Below are 9,746 nucleotides of genomic sequence, written 5' to 3'. Positions count from 1 at the left end.
GTAAGCCTTGAGGGACTGTGCGCCTTATTGTAGAAATGCAAACAGGATTGACCTGGCATTGACCTAGTCAATCTTATCACAGGTTAATGTAAAAGAAAAAAAAAACAGCCATAAAATTGCTCATGACCAAACAAATAATTAATAAACTACCAGACAGACAGGGGTGAATACACACCCTTCGAATATTTTTGGCGAAGGCAACCAGGTGCCTAAACAAGATCTGACCAAACGAAATTCCCAAAACGTAAAATCTCTAAACATAAAAACCGTGCCCGATCTCTCCACGAAAAAGGCTTCACCAACCCCACTCCCCCGACCTATTCCAAGGTCACAAAGCAAACCGCTATAGACCCATTGTACCATAACATGCAAGTGTTCATCACCCAGATCAAACTCTTATGACTCTTCTCCGTAAAGTCTTTCTATTCTTGAAATACTGAACCAACTGACGCCCCAACCTTCAGAAATAACATAGCTGTATATAACAGAAGACAGTATATGAAATTCGATAAAAAAATGGCTCCCAGTAATTTTTTTTGTTATACGAGGTCACAAAAGAAAATAAGCCTCATGAGAGGGGCGACGAGGAAAACTGATCATACACGAATGGCTTCTTAGACCTTCTTTCTTCGTGATGAAGAAGCCGTCTGTAAACATCCTTAAGTATATATAATATTCTGATTTCTCTCCATCGAACAACACCAATAATATTAGTAAACTATCACCAAATACTTCAATGCAAAATGGGAGATTTTAACCATATGAGAGAGAGAGAGAGAGAGAGAGAGAGAGAGAGAGAGAGAGAGAGAGAGAGAGAGAGAGAGAGAGAACATTTTTTTTTTTGTGTGATTCAAAGGCTGCTAAACCTTAATGTCAATTAATCGCGTGTATCAGCAGGTGAATTGATAAAACAGGAGGAAGGAGACAAACTTAATAAACACGTGACAACGGGTCACTTAACCAAAAAAACCCTTTCTATAGTTTTGAAATCTTTAACATTTTGACATGACCGAAACACAATTGAAGTGCCAGAAAACAGGAAATTAACTCCACAAACATTGTTTTGCAATCAAGCGGTTGTAATGAGAAAAAAAAAAAAAAAAAAAAAAAAAAAAAAAAAAAAAAAAAAAAAAAAACTAAGCAACAGCTTTTTTTGGTTAGTCTGGTAAGCTTATTTAAAATGGGCTGCACATCCTTCTGGTCTCTAAAATAAATCAGTAAAAACAAAGACACCTTACGCAAAATTGAAGAGATTAAAACGCAAATGGGAGTTTTTTTAATCAAGCATAATATAGCCTATCCCAAGAGATACACAACAACCTTGAGCAATTCTATGGATACCAGTATCTAAAATCTTTTAAGAGACTACTTGACAGCAAAACTGAAATAAGCCAACAATCCTGTAATGATGACAAAAACAAAACTATGCCTAGATTTAATCGCCACTACAAGATTTTGTTTTTTACGGTTCTATTAAGCTATAACTACTAATAGTGTGTATATTAATAATCATACAGAAAACAATAATAAAATTCAATCCCATTCACACGAAACCTCCAGAGGCTGTTAGTATAGGAAGGATATCAGCGAAGGCAATTTCACCAGCATATTATAAATATAAATGCTTGCCACCCAAGTCTCCCCTTTCCCTTCTGGAAACTTTTTGTCGATATGATAATTACAACGACCATTGCCAATCATGAGAGAGAGAGAGAGAGAGAGAGAGAGAGAGAGAGAGAGAGAGAGAGAGAGAGAGAGACTCATCTCATTATAGACTAATTGAGTCTTTCAAGAAGAGTGGCCCAGCGGTACAACACTTGACTCACGTTTAAATGGATGTTGTCATCACCTGGGGTGAAGTTGAGGGAACTCACTCACTCTCACTCTCTCTCTCTCTCTCTCTCTCTCTCTCTCTCTCTGTGCATTAAATAACATGGGACTGAAAGTTTAATTACGTTTCACTTTAGCTTCAAACTTTCACCTGTAGAATCTTTTCAGTGATGGTTTTATGCTGCTCAGTAACAAAAGAGGGTCTGCCAAATGTACGCGCGTCGTCTCTTATAAATGTCGCCAATAAAAGAATCTCCCAGATAATGCTCAATTATTTTGAGATTAATTTAATACTATGAAATGGTGCCATAACACTTTTTGTTGCTCATTCGAAACGCTAAAGTTACCTGTACAGAATATTTAAAATAAACGATTTTGACACATAGAATTCAATTAAAGTAAGCTTTCAAATACTTCTATGCTTTAATTCATTAGGAAACGCTGACCAAAGAGGAAAGAAAAAAAAACGGTTTTCTAGTTTCTTTGTTATTAATATTTTGTAAAACTGTCTCCTCGTTTATGCAATGAAGAATCCACAAATAAATACACACAAGCACTCTTCAAAAAGCTTACTAACAGATGAAAATGTCGTTGCAAGTAATTAAATGTATAAAATTTACTTAAGAGTTATTGCAATATAAAAAAGTATGGAAGGTTTATTATTATTATTATACAAAAAACGCTAGTAATCCTATAATAAATGTAACAAATCTGGGTTACTGTACCAAACAATTTTCCATCTATTTAAAGAATAAAACCTAGTTCATACAAAGCTAAAAGAAACATATATTTTCAATGACACTAAACATTTAAAACAACAAACAATTTTGCTCATCCATGACAGACATCCAGATAAAAACGCCAAAACACACCATCAAACTTGATGACTGTCAAAAATTCCCAGGAAAAATATTAAGAGATTCAAATAAAACGAAAAATAAATGATCCTCGTGTCCTTGGACTTGGCATAAGATATAATGACACTTTTAATTCTTTTCCTGCAGAATCACCTTGAAAATATCAAAGTCAGCGACTGCCTAAAATGAGATCCTGGTAAAATAGGAAGTCCTTGCGTTACTTCCATGAAATAAATAAATATATAAACAATTGTATATATATATATATATATATATATATATATATATATGTATGTATATATATATATACACACATATATATATATGTATATATATATATATATATATATATATATATATATATATATATATATGTATATATATACACACATATATATATATATATATATATATATATATATATATATATATATATATATATATATGCGTGTGTGTCATTGTCCAATCTAAGAGGGAGACTAGAATAAACATGTTTTAGTTTCATGACACTGGTGTCACATCAAAAGTCAGCAACGCCAATTAAACATGAAACCGTAAATAGTGAAAGTATCTATTTCAGAACTGGTGAACCAACTCAAAGAAAAAACAGTAAAACTCAACTGACGAATGAAAAACACCTCGACGACAATAAAAAAGGAAGGATGAGGGTAATGGGAGGTTTTCATATTTCTTAATTTAAAAATTACATTCATGTAATCCTTTACATCCTCAGCGTGGATCTGTTTAAAAGAGAACTAGCAACACCAACTATAATGAATGAGGATGTGTTTTCTCACGTCCTCAAAAACAGAACCAAGAAGCAAACTCGTCATGCTTGAAATGAAACCTCCTTTCTTGAAATAAGGATTGGATTCAAATATCTCTCTCTCTCTCTCTCTCTCTCTCTCTCTCTCTCTCTCTCTCTCTCTCTCTCTCTCTCTCTCTCTCTCTCTCTCTCTCTCTCTCTCATTGTGAGGTTACACTTGAAACTGACATATAAATGCAGAATATCAGAAACAACGATTCGGGGGTACAGGGTCATTTTAACATAATACCAATATCATGGGTGATCTTTAAAGGCGTACAAGTCTTCCTGAGGTCAGGAAAAAAGGAGCATTCTACAGAATCGTCTCGAAGATGAAATGCAGAGATAAGCGGAGTTTGAACATCAATATCTTTCCAGAGACTAACTAGATATGAGGTAACCCTCGTCAAAATTCAATGACCAAACTTTAATGATGACAAAAAGTAATTATTACTATGATCGTTAACCTTTCCTACACCATAAGTTTAAATTCTGCTTTTTTATTTACAAAGTTAAATAGAGGAACACAAGAATACAAATTATTTGTAAACCATCAAGGCACATTAACTATGGAGGTCACGAGCTTTTACCGGAGACAATTTCAATTAAAAATACAATAACATAAGTTAGGACCTCTGCCACGGGGTTACATGGGAGAGAGAGAGAGAGAGAGAGAGAGAGAGAGAGAGAGAGAGAGAGAGAGAGAGAGAGAGAGAGAGAGAGAGAGAGAGAGAGAATGTAACCAAGATCGTCCGTGAAAAGATAAGGGAGACATACCATCCTATGAATAATAATACCAAAACATCGTGACTGAGGAATGAGGCAAGACCTCCGGCCACAACACAGCCAAGGTCTTTCCAGGGGTCTTTCCTTTCATTCACCGAGCAAAATATGCTATTCGAAGATGAGACCGAAGAAGCGCATAGTATTTGAAAAGAACAATGAACTATGGTATTCAAAGGAAAGGGAATGAATATTAATGCTAATTATGCCAAGATATGACATACTTTCAATATTGCAATCAGTGACCCAATAATAATAAAACTTATCTAGACAATGATATTAATCAATAATCTATCACTAGAATATCAGACGAAATTTACTACATACATCAGCTTAGCACATTACTCCTTAAAACATGGCGTCTCGTGAACCTTATCATTCATCAATTTGGCAACATTGGGAGAAAACTACACAAGAAAAAAAATGTCAACTTTAAGTGACCTTACAGCATATTTAAATAAGCAATTGCTACATAAGTCTGAGATCCAAGTGGACTGCGCAATACCATACCAGGAATGTGTCACGCAATGAACATAAAACAAAACCACCGATTATCATTAACCTTCAAGTACTCCTCCAGACATAGACCGAAGAGCAAAGAAAATAATAACGTTCGTGAAACAAGAAGACACGTGGGCCTTGAAGCCAAGATCCCCGTAGCTATGCATACCAACCAAATATGAGTCACTCTGAAAAGACAAGGAAAGCAAAATGGTCACTTGTAATGAGCCTGTGGTTTACTGATACCCGAGCAGTCCCAGGTTGAGAATCAGCAATTTCCAAGTAGCTATAAACAAAGACACCATAGCAGGATATACTGGGGGGAGGGGGGGAGTAACGAATTAATTTAGTATGTTAGCCAAGACAATGTGGGGGAAAATACTGTATAGGGTTGAATTTGTCACGATAGTAGGCAGTTCTCAAGAAATATGTTACGTACAACAGAGAGAGAGAGAGAGAGAGAGAGAGAGAGAGAGAGAGAGAGAGAGAGAGAGAGAGAGAGAGAGAGAGAGAGAGAGAGAGAGATTATGGAACTAAAATTCCACCTTAAGCCTTGATGATTTCAATGCCACCAAATGTCAGTACTTTATGCCCTGTAAACGTGAAGACTCCACTACTATTTTTATAAGATAAATGGCGTAGCCCTAGGGTGTTTGCATGGTCCATCATGTGAAATGATCAAATTTGATTGTTTACTTACATTCCAAATATTATATCCATATTAAGACTCAAATTAGAATATGCTTCTATGTCCCACGATCTGTTTCAAAGGATGACAGCAAAGCCAAATCAAATGGTGGAAACCCCAATATACACTATTATGAAATTAACTATCACAAATAAGGTAAGTTATTATTATTCAGTCTTATACATTATCAATACATCACCAACGACACATGATTATGTTTTTAAAATGCGCAAGATACAAAACTTCAGGATTTAAATAGTGTTCTATACAAGCTTTATACATACACACACACATATATATATATATATATATATATGTATGTATATATATATATGTATATATATGTATGTATGTATATATATATGTATGTATGTATATATATATATATATGTATGTATGTATATATATATATAATATATATATATATATATATATATACATATATACATACATATATCTTTCTTTCTGAATAGGCATAATTTAAATTGGTGAAAAAATTTGCGTATTGGTATGATCCGCAAAGCTCAACTAATCAGGGCCAACCGTGTTTGGTTGGAGCAATCAGACAAAAGTCTCCCACCATTAGCAATAAGCTAGCGTGGCGATGAAAACGGTCAAGTTTGAGGCATATGTCTTGCAAGGACTAGAAACGGATGCATTTGTCGAAGAAAAAAAAATAAATAAAAATGAACTGTCAGAAATTGCCTTGGAAAATAGAAAATTTCCAAAACTATTTACTATTTACAAGTATTACAACAATTGAACAAAATCTTAGTTAATACCCATAACATTTGAGGTAAACATGATGTTCGTAAGATTTGAAGTTTTTGTTGCAATTATTCAATTTATAAAGCTCTTGATTTGTTTAACAGCGTTAATAGGAATTAAACATTTTGTTGCTAGTACCTTACGCACAAGGAGAAGTCCTTAATATATTTTTAGTTTTATTAGTCATTCTGTACTGTATATATACTAAAATAAAACTGCTTTAAATTTGTATTCTTGTTTGATTGCAGTTTCGCTAGTTTGTGTGTATCTATGTGCTAGTTACTATAACTTGTCCGCTCCCATTAAATCATAAGTCTGAATTTTGGTTTTCCAAGTGGAAAAACTCGTCTTGAGTAATGACTATTAAACCAAGGTTTCATTTAACATGAATCAAGTTCAGTACCAGAAAATCCCTCAAAAGACTGAAAAAAATAATCGGCAACAGCAAATTAGTATCAAAAAATCAAATTATAAAACATGATTCAAATCATAAAAATATTTTTTTCTTTTAGAAAAATTCATGATTATTTTCAACCTTGTTACATATATATATGTGCATATATTTATACACATGCAATTAATAGGTAATATCTTCCTGCCAACTAAAAATTGAAGACTGCCTCTCGCCGGACAAACTTACGGTAGTAGAGAAGTTATTCGAAGCATGCGTCAACACCAATTATTAATTGGAGAACTGTAAACGCTGTTTTCTTCTTTCTTGAAACAATTGGAGTTCAGCTTGTCAGGAGAGATACGATCTTAGATTTGTAGACGCCATAAAGATATATATTAATTGTAAACGCAAGTAATATGTCCAAGTACCAAACAAATATATATATATATATATATATATATATATATATATATATATATATATATATATATGTGTGTGTGTGTGTGTGTAAATCTCCAAAAAGGTACCCAGATGCCTTCTAATATACTGTTAACAGACAGATGACGAAAAAAATGAAAGGTTAATAAACCATTGAACCATGTTCGCATTCCCAACTGCTTTCCGAACGCACGCAACACCAAGTCACTCTCTGGCAAACTTAAACAATATACTCCGTTATTTTGGTGTTATCAAAACATACAGCCTCATGGAATCTCCTTCAATAATATTTGGCTCGACTATCAAAGTTGTTATGAGGATTACGACCGCATCTATTTTGTCTCACATTTTGTGTTGGTTGACTAGATGTACTGTAGAGATGTACTGTACATGAATAATCGGCATTTAAAAATGATCTTCAAGACGGTAATATCTTTGAATAGTGAATAGTGCTTAAATCGTTGGCATTTAAACAGTCAAAAAGATTGTCATTTAAATAACAGTCAAAATGACTGTAATTTAAAGTCAAATTGATGGCCATTTAAATCGCAGACAATATGATTGCCATTTAAATAAGTCAAAATGATTGTTATTTGAATAACAGTCAATATGATTGTCATTTACATAAGTCAAAATGATTGTCATTTAAATAGTCAAAATGATGGCCATTTAAATCGCAGTTAAGATTCACATCTTTGTCACAAAAAAAACACAAGTAATATCTCGCACTACTGTAAGAATCAAGTAAAAAAAATATTTATATTCTTCCACCAAACACAACCCAGATGTCAACCATCCATTTTGCCACACCAAAGCCTAATAGAAACTAAGAAGTACCTCACAACACTTTCTTTGCCCCCAGCCATACAAACAACGCTGTAACCACAACCCAGTTCCACCCTCTCCCAACCAACCCCTATAAAAAAGAAAAAAAAAAAAAAGTGATTTTTAATAAACGGAAGGTGGGGGGAGGGGGACTCGCTAAATACTACCTCCCCCACATAATGTAAAATAATGAAGCCTTAAATGACAATGATTCCCACCATTTGAGAGCAATACATATGCAATTTCCTCTGTCTTTATCCAACCTTTTACTTAGTCTAGGTTATGTAATAAAAAATACAAATAATGCTCAGATGGCATTAATTACAGATTGAGACACTGGCAATTACACAAGTAGTTCCTTGCGTCATCCTTTATCATTAGATTTGAAATTACTTTTTTTTTCTCCTCTCCCAAGATGGAAAGGGCTCCGTCTCATTATGTCCATCGGTTAGAACAATCTCTCTCTATCTGGCACCCTTCCCGCGAACTGACTCTTATTAAAGGCAAAGCGCTTCGTTCTCTTGGGCCTCAAGCTCAATCACCTAACGAAAATAGCAAAAGAAATCTTATCATTACTTGGCAAGGTACAACATTAATTAGTAAGACCCAATAGCGAAAACGGCACGGTATGGAAAGGAAGAGGAAGAATAATGAATAAAATGCACAGGCCTTTGAGAAATAAACAAAATAATATAAAACATTTCAAGATTAGCAACGGCGTTAAAATGGACCAGTCATATATGCATAATGAAATGAGACATATAAACCTGTTCAAAAGAAAAGCATTTGCAACAAGTACGCCAGATATTGATAGACCTGCTGATAAAACAAATAGGCTGCAACAAGGCCAACTATTTGTAATATATATATCGTAAACCCCTGAAAAATAAACAAATATAAAACCGATAAATGTACTTGACTCAATTATGATATAACTATCCTAATCAAAATTCATTTCGATAGGAAAAGATAAGCATATAATGAAATGTTATTATGCTAAAGTCACAGGGATACCGTTACGCTGAAGGTTGTATCAGAAATTGCCATGTGATAGTTTTCAAATCACGTACAGGAAGGAGTCAAGGGCCATGTAATGTAGATACAGGACTAACCGTTAAGCGTGGAGTGATAAAATTCTCATTGATACAACAACCCAGGGCCCTTACACCAACAAAATGAAAATGTAATAATACTAGATTTGCATCCAGAGAGAGAGAGAGAGAGAGAGAGAGAGAGAGAGAGAGAGAGAGAGAGAGAGAGAGAGAGAGAGAGAGAGAGAGAGAGCGCATATACAAATATTAATCGATTCGTAGACTATAAAAATGTTCATATCATACGATTCCTACTATGCAAAATAGTACTGGGCGCGGATTAGAAAGTGAACACACCCAAGACTTTCATACATTACATAGACAAGGAAATGTGAGAAACAATGGAACCATATGAGTGCGTTTCTCTCATCACGAACAATGCACAAATAAGAGAACAATGTAACAAGACGTATTAAGCAAAAAGACTAGGAAGCTTTTTTTAGTTTCTCTCTGCTCTTCGTCTTAAACTCGATACCTCAAGCAACTTGCCAACGTCTTCATCCATATATAAGTGTAAATTCCATAGTAAATAAACTTATATTTACCTTTCCTTTAGTTCTATTTAGACCAGTGATGGATCATTTGAACTGGCTTCTATGCTAAATAAATATTCTCGAGTCCCATTCCGTACTACTGGCCCCACACAAATGTCTGGCGTCTTACGTTAGATCATTTCTTCAGAAGACGTTGAAGTCTCTAGATCTACAGAACTTCTTTCTTAATTTCAAAACGGAATCTCAAAAGTCGTGGCAGCTACATCATCCTC

At 34.2% G+C, this 9,746-nt stretch overlaps 2 protein-coding genes across 2 annotated transcripts in view; one reads left to right on the top strand and one right to left on the bottom strand.

The window, feature by feature from the left end:
- Window positions 1-9,746, top strand: part of LOC137653565 (protein hobbit-like) — a 572,883-nt gene that overhangs the window by 341,204 nt on the left and 221,933 nt on the right.
- Window positions 1-9,746, bottom strand: part of LOC137653826 (protein hobbit-like) — a 53,129-nt gene that overhangs the window by 38,373 nt on the left and 5,010 nt on the right. The gene's annotated exons all lie outside the window — the stretch shown is intronic.

This window comes from Palaemon carinicauda, chromosome 14 (assembly GCF_036898095.1).
Source record: "Palaemon carinicauda isolate YSFRI2023 chromosome 14, ASM3689809v2, whole genome shotgun sequence".
NCBI lineage: Eukaryota > Metazoa > Arthropoda > Malacostraca > Decapoda > Palaemonidae > Palaemon > Palaemon carinicauda.
This window is presented reverse-complemented; position numbering and strand designations above follow the sequence as displayed.